Genomic DNA, 13,681 nt, shown 5'->3' with positions numbered 1-13,681 from the left:
AAGGTTATTACACTATATTTTTCTAAACTGTGATCCAATTGTGTTTCACTAGCAAGGACCACACCATCAACGAGATGCGTTTAAGGATTTATGAGTGACAAAGGAAAACGAAGTGTCGAAGATCTTGGTTCTTTTGAGTTCTTCGAGTGCGTTGTGGGGATTCTTGCAGAGAATCCGCCGCCGCTCCCGAGCAGCGACGGACCCCCTCGTGGACCTACGAACGAGAGGAGAGAAAGAAGAAACAGACAGAGAGAAATGGGGTGGGGGGGAGGGGTGCAGAATACGAGAGCGAAGCAGATGAGAGGGTCAGGTGGTTATTTATAGAAATGCGGAAGTTGGCGCTGTTGAGGTGTGGTCCTGCTCCTGAAACTTCGCCAATTAAGCTTCAATTAAACTTCACAGGTCTAACCCTGATATTTTAAGATGGGCCATCTGGACATTACACAGCCTTAGCATTGAGGCTCGTCCTATGTCCACTGCAGCCTAGTACCCACAAGAAGTCCATTCATATTGGATATTCACTGTCAGTGCAGGAAGAAGCGTTTTCTTGAGGTGGAATTTACGGTTGTATCCCTGGTAAAAATTAAGTGCTTATAAGATGGTCAAACAATGTTTGCCACCTTCTGGAACCAATGATCCAACAAGTATGCCCACGTTATGCATAATTTTTTTCAGCATGGTTTGAACTCCCTTTTTCATTCTTAACACAATAACTTAATTTATCACTTTTCATATGTACAAACAAGTTCAAAACAATGAGTGCATTCTGGGAAAGATTGCCCAAAAATGTGCACCCTTTTGCCATTTATCACTATGCAAGGTTTCTTCCCTGCCTGTGAGTGATGCCATTTAGAGCAGCTAAATTAACTTTTACAGTTCAGACAACAAGTTAGATGAAGTAGTTTGTCTAACTTGCATGCTGAAGTCCAGAGTTCACATCCATTCATAGACCATGCTAGAGTATGTTTGGCATGCAATATTTCCGTAACTTTACCCATTACGGTAGTTGCCATGCACGGATTTTGTAGAAAGAATATATCTCATAAATGTTTTCATTGAACCAGATTCAGGGTTTGGGGAATCTTCCATTGTCTGTCTTCTTGTCTGACAGTTGTCTCAAGCTGGTTTGTAAGGGTTTCTGGTAAGTAAGAGTAACTACTAGTCTTTGAACTGACAGCATTGTTAAAAGCTGCAGTGTGGGGTTTTGAGAAAAAAGTGGACTTAGTCAGAAAATTTGAATGAGCACAGCTCTCATGTCCCTCCTTTTTCCTCTCTGATGCGCTGTAACCCTGCCTTCAAAGCCCCTCCCCACAGAGGAGCCTGCCATGCACAAGCAGGATTTTAACCGCGGTAACAGAGGAAGCCAGATAAACAAGATGGCGCATTCAAAATTCTGACCAATAAAACTTAATTACAATGACGAGTGCCTCATGCAGATCACTGTAGTTATCCCGAGTAACAAACAGTATTCCTCACATCGCAGTAGACGGAGTTACTACGTAATCATAACCTGGTTGCAACGCTGCCTTTCTAAAGCATGAGTAACATTATTTCTCTAAACTAGGGGTGCCCACACTTTTTTAGCTTGTGAGCTATTTTTAAAAATGACCAGGTCAAAATGATCTACCTACATAAAAAAAATAAAAACATCTATTTATTTATAGACATACTGAATATACTTTATATAACACAATGCATAACTGATATTGAAAGTGTAATGTAACCCTTGGTATTGCACTTAAAAATTGACAGCAGTAATGCACATAGGTTACAAACAGCCATCAATATTGCACACAATTTACTCTGCAATGTCTCTCCGAAGCTGCTGTGTCAAATCCTCTGCCACTACTTCGCAGCGCTGTGTAACTGTACTTTTTAATAGCTGAAGAGCTTTGATTGATGATAATATTTCTGTTTTTTTTCAAAGGTTTTTAAAAACAAGGAGTCAGCTGCCTCAACGAAGGCCTCTTTTATCATCTCTCCATCTTAGAAGGACTTAATGATAGAGTGACTCACCCGTAACAATGCTTCAGGGGCGGCCTTTGCTTGTGAATCCCGCTGTATGAAAAACAAATGTTGTCCGATTAACTGTGATTTAAGTTCCCTCACCTTTCTCTTTCTCAGCTCACTTTTCGGAGGGAAGTCAATTTGGTACTTTTTATGAACAGTTCGAAAGTGCCTCTCAACATTCTCCTTCTTCAGAATAGCGAAGGTAGTTTGACAGATAAGACAAATGCACTTCGAAAAAGACAGTGAAAAAAAAGTCCTCCTCCCATTCTGCATGGAAGTGGTATGTTTTGGGTTGTTTTACTTGGTCCAGCTACCCCACTCATTTTTTTAAAATCCCTTCTTTTGTTGATATCAATTGAAGTCGCTGACCAAGTCACTCAGCTTGCTTGTGTTTTGCAGTAGCTACCGCGTTTGCGCATGGTGACCCATGTGCACCCCTGCTCTAAACCATTTCAACCACTTCAGAGCATACTGAACACAAACTAACGTTACAACTGCCTGGTCACTTGAAAGTCACTTTTGCTAACCAGTAGCCATAAAGACAAAGCTAAACACTGGAGTTAGCATACAAGCTAACAAGCTAGATTTAGCAACAAGATACATAGCTCAACTGCAACATTGTACGGCCATTTGCGCTATTGCGAGTATTACTGTAACCACCACCACCATAGCCTTGTGGTTAAAACATAGAATGAAACAAGCAGGGGTCCTTACTTGTCCAGCAAAAAAACTCTGCATCGCTCTTGAGTCCTTACAAATTCTGCAGCTCCCTCCATCTCTGAAATGATGCTCCGATAAGTATCCTTGTTTTCTCTCTGGCTCAGTCCAGTTATTTATGTTTGCACTGCTTTTCTTCGTGAGTCTTCTTATTTCCTACTCTTTGACGTAGGCAATGGTGGGGCATTTTTCGACTCTGTTGTTGTTGTCTGTTCTCCACCATTGTTTACAGTTTGTGCTTGAATGTGTCTGACCAGGTAAGAGCAGACACTGCGCATGCTCCCCTTGGCTTTGATTGGTTGTGTTGAGCCAGGAGTGGTGGATTCTTGCAAATCAAATTAGGGTTTTTACACAGCTGACCTGTATCTTCTTCTACTGTCAGATCATAATGACAATTTTAGCAAATATAACAAAAAAATTGTTACAGACTACAGCTCTAAGTATAATGTTAATGTGTAAATTCTCTCCTTCATGAGGATCGAAGTTTTAATCTTAGAAATGTCAAAGCTTATCCAGATGTGAGAGCAGAGTAGCAGTGATGGTTCTTGTTAAAGTAGGTTTTGCTGGAGATGGAGAACTACTCATGTCAGCAATATGCTGCTTGTTCTGGAAGGCTCTACTGTCCAGCTGTTTCACCAAAGTCTGTTTGTATTTCCATCTTGCTTGTGTCTTACCTTTTTTGGAAAGGTTTTGCATCTGATTTTTGCACCCTATGGCTATTTTCTTACCACAGGCCCTTATTCTTAGCATTGCACACATTTCACCACACTAACTCTGGTCTTGTCAGACTCAGATGGTTATTCGCTTTGGTTCGGGTCCTCATCAATAGGCATTGACTGAAATGACCTGACAGACAACTGGATCAGCTTTTAAACATTTAGAAACAGAAACCGGTTAAGACATCAATTTAAATTCAAATTGCAGCACTGTCTGTTGTCACAACCAAATAAACTTCAAAATTGCCAAGTGGTCTACCTTGTTCCTAACCTTATATGCCAGATGGTTTGTTACACTGAACCATCTGAGATGTCATCCTTGGAAACTGTTTGGAAAAGGGCGAGCACTTTTCAAAATATATTTGGCAGGTCATTGAACAAATCATTGACCATCAATCATTACTAAATTAACCAATCAGATCAAGAGAAAGAGAACATCTTTTCCACTACAAGAAGCCATCAGCCATCAGTCTGCTATAGCAGCATTAACACTAACCCTTTGAGGAGACACCAATATTGACAGTTGCTTCTTTTTCTGTTTGTTACACCTGAACATAGTCCAAAGCTGCCAGTAGTTCCACATAGGACGCTGATTGGTCCCAATTCCAGAATCATATCCTAATCTAATAACTGAGCTGACTGCCTTATTTTCAGAAGTTTGCACAACAAAACTGCTGGCAGAGCTTTTTTGCTTTTGTTGGACAACTGCAAATTCCGCTGTTGTGAATGCCTAATCTAGCCTAACTAGTGACATTAACAAATGTTGTTAACTAACTGAAGAAGAAAAATATCACTATCAAGACTGGATAATGAATGTTTATTACCAAACATGTCACAAGTCAATGTCATTACACTGGATTTTTCTAAACTGTGATCCAATTGTGTTTAAACTTCACTGATCTAACCCTAATATCAAGGTGGGTCACTGTACATTGGACAACATTTGCATTGATGCTTCATAATGGAGCAAATTCAAGCCTGATGTTTATTGGAATAATCTGATTGTGAGACAAGATGCACAAGAACAACCACTATCAGCTTTCCCTCTGCTATATTTAGTATCAGAACAAACTTAAGAGAGGTCTCCATCTCCTTTTGGATTGACTTTGATTGTACTTTCAGAGTTCAGATTTCAGTGCAAATTTGTCTTGCATCCTAGGATGTACACTGTTTCATATAAACAAAAAAAAAACATATTCAATCAAACAACAAAACAAATAGAACAACCAATCTCCTCCAGTGAGATCTTACATCAGACATCACAAATAAGAGGCTGTAGTGCGATTAACTGAGAAAGAAAAGCGTTCTGAAGTCTGTTCAGCCGAGCCTGTGGGACTCTAAATGTTCTATTTAATACCATATATGCTGATTTTCTTTAAAAAAAAAAAAAGACACATAGCAGTATGGCAATGCTATTGCTAAGCTGAAAACATTACATTTACATTTAAGGGAAATAAGCAGACGCTTTTGTCCAAAGCGATTTACAGTAATTCATACATACATTACACTAATGGCAGTAGCCGCCATGCAAGGTGCAGACCAGCACATCAAGAGCAGTTTGGGGTTCAGTATCTTGCCCAAGGACACCTCAACACACAGACCAAGGGAACTGTAACAGCGACCTTCCGATAACAAGATGCTGGCTCTACCCCTGAGCCAGAGTCGCATTAGCAGACTGCTTGACTGTGCGTTGAGGCTATAAACACCATCTTTGTGATCACGGGGCTTCTGAAGACATTGTTTTTGTTATTTTAAAACAAGTCCCTATCTACTTAAGTTGTTTAGGAGAATGTTGCAAAGCTGTTGTGCTGTGATGCTCTAGAAATATTCTGTGGACAATAAAACTTCACATGACTTTTCATCAGCATATGGGTGGTTTGGTAATGATTGAATTTTTATTTTTGGGTGAATTGCTCCTTTAATGCTGTTCCATATTTGGCAGCTCCCATTAAGTTTCAATTTAGCTTTCATACTATTGTTTTGTGAATGGTGGCCAAACTGCCCTAGTAACTGTAAATCATGTATGATTTATTAATCCATGTATTTATTTAGTTATTTATTTATTTATTATGGTAATCCTCTTACAGTTCTCTTACAGAGTCAACTGGAAAAGTTACAGATATACATTTTAATGAAATACACCCCCCGTTTGTCTGTCTGTCTGTCTGTCTGTTGATGCCAAGGGCTGTGTCAAATAACAAAATCTGTGCAACAAACAAAAAAAAAATAATGTGGATACAGTACTTGGGGGGAAGAAAGCACGGCGTCTGCCAAAATATGCGTGCTGCTTGAAAGGGAAAGGAGGAGATAGAGAGGCCGAGGGAATGAAGGAAGTAGAGGATGAATAAGGCAGAGAGAGACATATTGTGAAACTATTTTCCAAATGTTGCGATCCCAGAGGCTATGTCATTACAATCAAACTAAGTATGCAGAGGGGGAAAGAAGTGTTTGTTGTGGTTCCCTTTAAAGTAAGCAGAGGGCAGAGAGGGAGAGGAAGCTGTCTAATAGCACATTAGAACTCGTTGATTTCAACATGTGTCTATTTATGTTTTGGTTTCATGGTTTTAATTTGGAGCAGCATATGATCTGGCACGATCTTCACTAATCTTGCTAATGCTCAGCATTGCATCATGTGCAGTGTGCCACAGAACCAGCAATTCTGAATCAAGTTGTTGCATCTCTGATTAAAAAAGAAAACTGTAGAGTTGCTAGGATGTGAAATGGTTAAAGGCGGGAACTGTGACTGCAAGAGAAAGGGTTTATTGTTAAGGACCTGCAACAGGCTAGCACATACATTTTTGTAGACCAATGCAAAAAAGGCATTTTATTTAAGACTGAAACCCTACTGCAATAAACTGTATCAGACTGCAAGCCAGATTTACTAGACAGTTTTTTTGGAATTTTTAGCTCACTGCATTTTCTCTATTCTCTACCCAAGTAAATGTTAATGCATTACTAATTTATAATTGGGAACTTTATTCTTTATTACAAGTGTAATTAACTAGTAAAAAATACAATAATAACAAATGTAGATCAGATTAAGAATCAGAATCAGAATACTTTATTGATCCCCGGGGGGAATTTGTTTTTGTTACAGGCGCTCTGTGCAAAAGAGGAATTAGAAATACAGCTTGAATGGAAACAAGAGATAAAGATATAAATAAAATATTAAGTAGACAATAATAAAATAAAATGAAATAACACAATAAAGTAAACAATAAAATAAAATATTAAATAATAAATAAGAATAATATAATAATATAACATACAGTGAGATAATATATACACTATACAGAGATGTAATTGTATTTTAGATTACAGTTTTGCTTTTGCTTTTTTTGTTTGTTCTGTGTTTTTGTTTTTTGTTTTGTGTTTTATGTAAAAGTCTGATCATCAGAGGGAGGAGTTGTACAGTTTGATGGCTACATGCAGGAATGACTTCCTGTGGTGCTCACTGGTGCATCCAGGAGCAATCAGTCTCTGGCTTAAGGTGCTCCTCTGTTTGACCAGAGCGTTGTGGAGAGGGTAAGAGCCATACTGCAGTATCGCCCGCACCTTCGACAGCATCCTCCTGTCTGACACTGCAGTCAAAGTGTCCGGCTCCACCCCCACAACATCACTGGCCTTTTTGATCAGTTTATTGAGTCTGTTGGCATCGGCTATTCTCAGTCTGCTGCCCCAGCACACCACAGCAAACACAATAGCACTGGCCATCACAGACTCATAAAACATCCTCAGCATCGTCCGGCAGTTAGAGAATAGAGCCGGCTCTGTCCCTTCTTGTATAGGACTTCAGTGTTCTTAGTCCAGTCCAGTTTATTGTCAATGTACACCCCCAGATATTTGTAATGTTCAACAATGTCCATGTTATGCCCCAGGATGGAAACTGGGGTCACTGGTGTCCTGGTTCTCCTCAGATCCACCACCAGCTCTTTGGTTTTTGCTGTGTTGAGCTGCAGGGGGTTCAGCTCACATGTGACGAATTGTCCACCACAGCCCTGTACTCAGCCTCCTCACCTTTGCTGATACATCCAACTGCAACAGAGTCATCAGAAAACTTCTGAAGATGGCAAGACTCTGTCTGGTAGCTGAAGTCTGTGGTGTAAAGGGTGAAGAGGAAAGGAGAGAGGACAGTCTCTTATGGGGCCCTGGTGTTGCTGACCACTGCATCTGGCACCCAGTGCTGCAAGCGCACGTACTGTGGTCGGCCAGTGAGGTAATCCACAATCCAGGACACAAGGGGGGATCCACCTGCATCGCCGTCCACTTGTCACCCAGTAGAGCAGGCCTGATGGTATTGAAAGCACTGGAGAAGTCAAAGAATGTGACCCTCACAGTGCTCCTTGGCTTGTCCAGGTGGGCGTAGACACGGTTCCGTGGGCAGATGATGGCATCCTCAACTCCAATCCGGGGCTGGTAGGCGAACTGGAGGGGATCCAGGTGCGGTCTGACCATAGGCCTGAGCTGCTCCAGGACGAGTCTCTCCAGGGTCTTCATGATATGAGACGTCAGTGCCACCAGTCGGTAGTCCGAGAGACCGCTGGGCTGCGGCTTCTTTGGGACTGGAACGAGGCAGGGCGTCTTCCATAACACAGGCACCCTTTGGAGGCTCAGGCTCATGTTGAAGACATGACGAAGCACTCCACATAGCTGTTCGGCGCAGGCTCTGAGAACCCGTGGGCTGACACCATCAGGGCCAGCAGCCTTACTGGCGACAGCTGTCTCCTTACATGAAGCGGTGTAAACAGTGCAGGTTGAGGAGGGGGAGATTTGGAGTCCATAGTAAGAGGAGGGCAGGTAGCATGGGAGCCAGAAGAGGTGTGAGGAGTAGGGGATGGGTGTGAGGGGCTCATAAAGTTCAATGAGGTGCTATCAGGAGGAGGAGGGGGGGTCAGAAGCAGTGGTGGCTGGAGACAGTCAACAGGAGAGACAGCAGGGGCCAGGGCTGCAGTGTCAAACCTATTGAAGAACAGATTTAACTCATTGGCCCTAGACACACTGCCATAAACTCCACTGCTAGTTGGTCTGAAGCCAGTGATGGTCCTCATACCACTCCAGACCTCCCTCATGTTGTTCTGCTTGAGTTTCCTCTCCAGCTTCCTCCTGTAGCCTTCCTTAGCCTCTTTGATCTTTGAATTCAGCTTTCTGAATGTCCCTCAGCTCCTCCCTGTTGCCATCTCTGAAAGCCCTCTTCTTCTGGTTGAGAATGGCTTTGATGACTTTAGTTACCCAAGGTTTGTTGTTTGGGTAACAATGCACAGTCCTTGCTGGGACAATGCCGTCCACACAGAAATTTATGTAGTCTGTAATGCACTCAGTAAGCCCATCAATGTCCTCTCGATGCGGCTCACAGAGTACATTCCTGTCAGTCACCTCAAAACAGCCCTGCAGAGCCTCATAGGAGTCCTCTGACCAGGTCCTCACTGTCTTTGTGGTCACAGGCAGCCTTAGCAGGGGATGAGAAGCACCAAGTTGTGATCTGATCTTCCGAGCAGGGGAAGGGACATGGAGGTGTATGCGTCCTCCACAGTAGCATACACCAGGTCCAGGGTCTTCTCCTCTCTGGTTGTGCAGACTTGGTGAACTTAGTTACTTACTTAGCGCTGTAAGCTCATCCATCTTATTCCCGAGTGATCTCACATTGCCCATGGTGAGAGATGGGAGACAGGGCTTGAATGTCTTCCTCTCCATAAGTCTCCGGTGTTTCGCTCCTTTCCTACGCCGTAGCAAACTTTTCCCTCTGCATCCCCGGTGTGTTTTCCCCCAAGGTTCCGCAGGGATGTCCTTCATCACCGTAGCCCAGCCGGCCGGCTTCAACTCTATCAGCCGATCTCTGGAGTGAACAATGCGGTGTTGCTGAGCGACCGTCGAGTGGCAGAGGAAAAGGAGCGATTCCACCACAAGCTAAACAACAAATACTCTCCACACAAGCATGTTTAGAGAGGACATATCTTAATAAATAACTACATTAAAACTGAAAAAGTAAGATAAAATAAAAAAGCAGAAAAGTTGAAAACAAAGTTAAAGTAAGCAGGAGCGACTGGAACAGGCTGCATACTCCGCATATATAGTTAGTTGCATTTACTTACTTATTACTTACATGGCTGCAGGGATGGCAGTACACACTGTCTGTCAGTCTAAACTCAAATATTCCACAATTATTGGATGGGTTGCCATGAAAATGTACAGTTCCATGTCATGGTCCTCAGAGGATGAAGCCTAATAATTCTGTGATTCCCAATTTTTTTATACAAATTTGCAAAACTTAGAGCCATCACTCTGTCAAAAATAAGTAAGTTCAATCCAGGGTCCTACACAGGGGATCTGTGACCCGTGTTACTAAAAGGGGGGGACACCAAATTATTGTTGACAAGATTTTTTACAATACAATTACACACATTAAAACAAATCCAGTATACTAGCAAATGTGATCATTTTTAAACATTAGTTAACATCGTTGATAGTAGCTGATGCAATCATGTGATCAAGCTAACCTAAGTGTAACTGGGCAGCACCTAGCATATTAGCTGTTTTTATTTGTTATATTATTTTCCCAAATGTATGGACATCCTTGTGAGAAGCAATGGATTGTTTTATAACGTATCGATCAACCACTCTAAGGGTACATTTAGACCAAATCCTGTGGTGCGGTGTTTCACTCCATGGCCCATGTGTGTGACGAGTTGGGAACCCCAGCTGTGATGTTTGCCAAACATATGTTGTTATGCTACTAGCATGCTGGTCCTACTTGTGATCGTTTGTCCTCATCGATGGATTAAAGATGACAGGAAAAGCCTAACATTTGCCGTGTTACAACTGCTGCCACATGTTTATACATGACATTATGTGCTGCCCTGCATGTTTTTGTAAGCCCAGTTTAATATGCAACATAATTTTGTAATATATATGTAGTAGGTGTTCCCTGCACTAACCTTCATTTTCATGCCTTTACCATACTGATACTTTGTTATTAAACAAACATGTTAATGTGCGGAACAGACTTTTAAGTTTTCGGTTTACAGTAATTTTCTTGAATAATTAGAGTTATAGTGACTTTTGATCACGAAACTCAAAAGGACATCGCTAGAAGGTTATTTGGAACTTTTAGCCACACAAAATAGGCACACATTTTTTTTATTCCTCTTGTCTTTAGAGTCTTCTATAAATTACTTTAGTATTTGTTGCTATATTACCATTCGATATTGGATAAAAGCAATTGTTTTGCTTTTTGCTTGGTTTACTTTCTTTCACTGTAAATATGTCAAAGACTGGTTTCACTTTCTAGGAGATGGGAAAGTACATGTCTCCACATTAGTCATCCAGTTACTGTAATGTGGCTGTTTGCTGCAGCGCAGCAAAGCCTGTTGCTGCCCTGACTGGATTATGGGATTTTACAAAGTAACCTTTTCTTTACCCTTTCATCGCATCAGGGACTGGAGCATTTCATTCCACATGTATTCAGCCATATGGTGCACGTTCCAGCTTAAACCTGCTTACAGTGACAATAGGACATGTATCAGTCTGTCCTTCTCTAAGTTTTTTTGTTATCTGTTATCACATCTGTTTTTTCTTCCCATTTATGTTTAATGTCGGAGTTTTCTTTTGACCTCGATGAATTCTGGCTAAAGGCTCTATATTGGTAAGAATGTATGAAAAAGTTGGTAACATTGACACAGATCGAGGGAACACTGTGTATCTTTTCTATTTCTGTATTTTGCCAGAGGTTGAAAGCTCAGGAGTTGCACAGATGTTGTTGCCAGATGTGGATCAAACTGTGACCTCAGCGTTGTGCTTGACTTTTTGTTGCACAGTTCAGAACACACACACACACACACACACACACACCACATTTGTTGTCAGGTGAACAAGTATGTATAGCTCAGTATATAGCTCTGCTGTGTTTCTGATATGTTCCCACAGTCAAGGAGCAACTATGACAAATAGCAATGTGAGTTTTTTGACCAGTTGTTGTACTGTAGAGCAATTTTTGTAGAGCTTGGCAGTGTATTTGAATTACTTCCAGTCCCACATTGCACATATGCAACTACAACAGTCACAGATTTACCATTTAAATTAATTTGAAACAATGGGTATTTTATTTCAGATAGAGGTATACAAAATCAGCTTCCCATTACTGGCAACCATCAGTGTTGCCAGCAAAATGAAATCTATTTCTGAATGATTTTATCAGATGTCCTTTCAGCTGATGACAGCTCCATGATTTGGTTGAAAATGCAGTCTCTGGCTGACCAGCTAATGTTTGAACTTATTTCATTGCCCACTTTATAAATGTGGTCTTGAGTATGCACTGTATGGATCCATAAAAAAATTCTTAAAGACATGTAAGGCATGACAATAAATAACCTGCGCTCTTCTTGTTTTGTAGTGTAAAGTCAGAGTTCTAAATATCAATATAAAGAAAAATGTCAGATCAGACCCATTCTTTTTTTTTATTTTATTCTATTAACTAATTTGTCTGCTTACATACTTAATTAGTAAAAAAAAAAAAATTATATATAGTAATTTTTGCCTGTCTGCTTAACTACTTCTGACTTCTGACTGCAGCTTACGAACAGGCTTTATATTTCCAAAATTTCCCCAGAGCCTAGACAACACTTGTATGCATGTGCGGAGGGCCACACAACATCCAAGAAAACCAGGAAGCAGGAAACATTTTGGCGCATGCAATTAATGAGCATTTTTTTATAAAGTGAATGGATGACATGTTGGACTCTGGTATCCAGTCCTATACTAAATCCCAGGGTAATACGCTCTTAAAGTTGGCCATGAAAAAGGAGAGAAAAAAATGAAGGTCAAACATTCATATAGGATTTTTTTTTGTCACAGGAGATGAATGCAACATGTTCATGAGGCCTTAAGGATACACACAGTGTATCTGTATCCTGCGAAATGTTAAATATAAAAGATGTGTTTGTGTTCAAACAAAGCTCCACAGGGCACCTTTAATACTGCACCTGTTTTTACTGGGATGAAAAGAATCAAATAAATCCCTTCTCTCTGGTATGTAGCTTTGGTTTAAGGCTGTTCATATCCATCTCCAGAAACAAATACTGCAGCTAACTAAGGCCAGTGCCTACTGTGAACAAAGAGAATTTTGGATTATTTTCTTCTTTCCTAGTTTTGGTCTATTTTCTCCTTCTTTTTGCGATCTGCATCATGTGCAGAGTCTTGTAAGAAGAACTGTGTGTAGTTTCCACCCTTTTCCAGGTTGAAGCAGTGGGCAATCTGCATGAAGTCCAAATCACTCAGCATCTGATGGCTCTATCTCAGTTTTCGTACTGTATGTTTACAGGGGTGATGTTTTTCTCCTCGACTATTTTGTCTTTACTTTTATTTATGGCATTTACTCATAGAAATAAAAAAAGAAAATGTATTGAGTGCTTGCCATGAAAATATCTGCTTTCAATCAGCAGAGCTGTTCAGTGATGCTGGAGGGCTTCTCTGGCCGGTGTTGTCCTCAGCTGACACTATAAGCTGAACCTGCTTTTAGTTTTGAATTATTAACTATTAAATGCCTTTTTCCTATTTCTGTTCAACCAAAGCAATCAATCTTTTTGTATACCGTCCCTTCAGAACTATTAGAACAGCGAGGCCAATTCCTTTATTTTGACTTTACCCTGAAAACATTTTGGTTTTCCAGAGATCAGCATGTCAGCTTTCATTTCTGGGTTTTTACATCTAGACCTGTTACAAAACTTAGAAGATAGTGTAATTTGTAACGAAACACCACATTTGTGGTGAGATCTCATAAGTAAGATGAAGTATAGGAACAGGAAGACTTGAAATAGATTAGAGTGAATGATACCTGATATTTAGTTGCAAATGCTGTGCTGCAATAACTGCATCAAGCCTGCGACCCACTGACATCACCAAACCTTTGCATTTATCTTTGCAACCTCTTTCAGCTCTTGTTTGTTTCAGGGAGTTTCTCCCTTCAGTCTCCTCTTTAGCAGTTAAAATGTAGTGTTTAAGTGGGGGGATTGACTTGGCAGTCTAAAACCTTCCACTTTCCCCTGATGAACTCCTTGGTTGTTTTGGCAGTGTGTTTTGGGTCGTTGTCTCGCTGCATGATGAAGGATCTCCCGATCAGTTTTGTTGCATTGGCCTTTAAATTGGCAAGCCATGCAAGCCCAAGCCATGATATTACCTCAAACTTGTTTCACAGATGAGCTTGTGGGTTTGGGATCATGAGCAGATCCTTTCTTTCTCCACACATT

The 13,681-nt window shown here is 40.9% G+C and overlaps 1 protein-coding gene across 13 annotated transcripts in view; it reads left to right on the top strand.

Moving 5' to 3' along the window:
• thrb (thyroid hormone receptor beta) overlaps window positions 1–13,681 on the top strand; it is a 161,225-nt gene that overhangs the window by 64,244 nt on the left and 83,300 nt on the right. The window contains exon 2 of one of the 13 annotated variants that reach the window (XM_030412032.1): window positions 9,212–11,082. The exons of the other annotated variants lie outside the window; for them this stretch is intronic. The gene's annotated coding sequence lies outside the window, so the exon portion shown is untranslated. The remainder of the gene's footprint in view (window positions 1–9,211; window positions 11,083–13,681) is intronic. 13 annotated transcript variants of the gene reach the window in all.

This window comes from Sparus aurata, chromosome 3, assembly GCF_900880675.1.
Source record: "Sparus aurata chromosome 3, fSpaAur1.1, whole genome shotgun sequence".
NCBI classification, from domain to species: domain Eukaryota; kingdom Metazoa; phylum Chordata; class Actinopteri; order Spariformes; family Sparidae; genus Sparus; species Sparus aurata.
The sequence above is the reverse complement of the archived record's forward strand: the minus strand, read 5'-3'. Positions and strand labels throughout refer to the sequence as shown.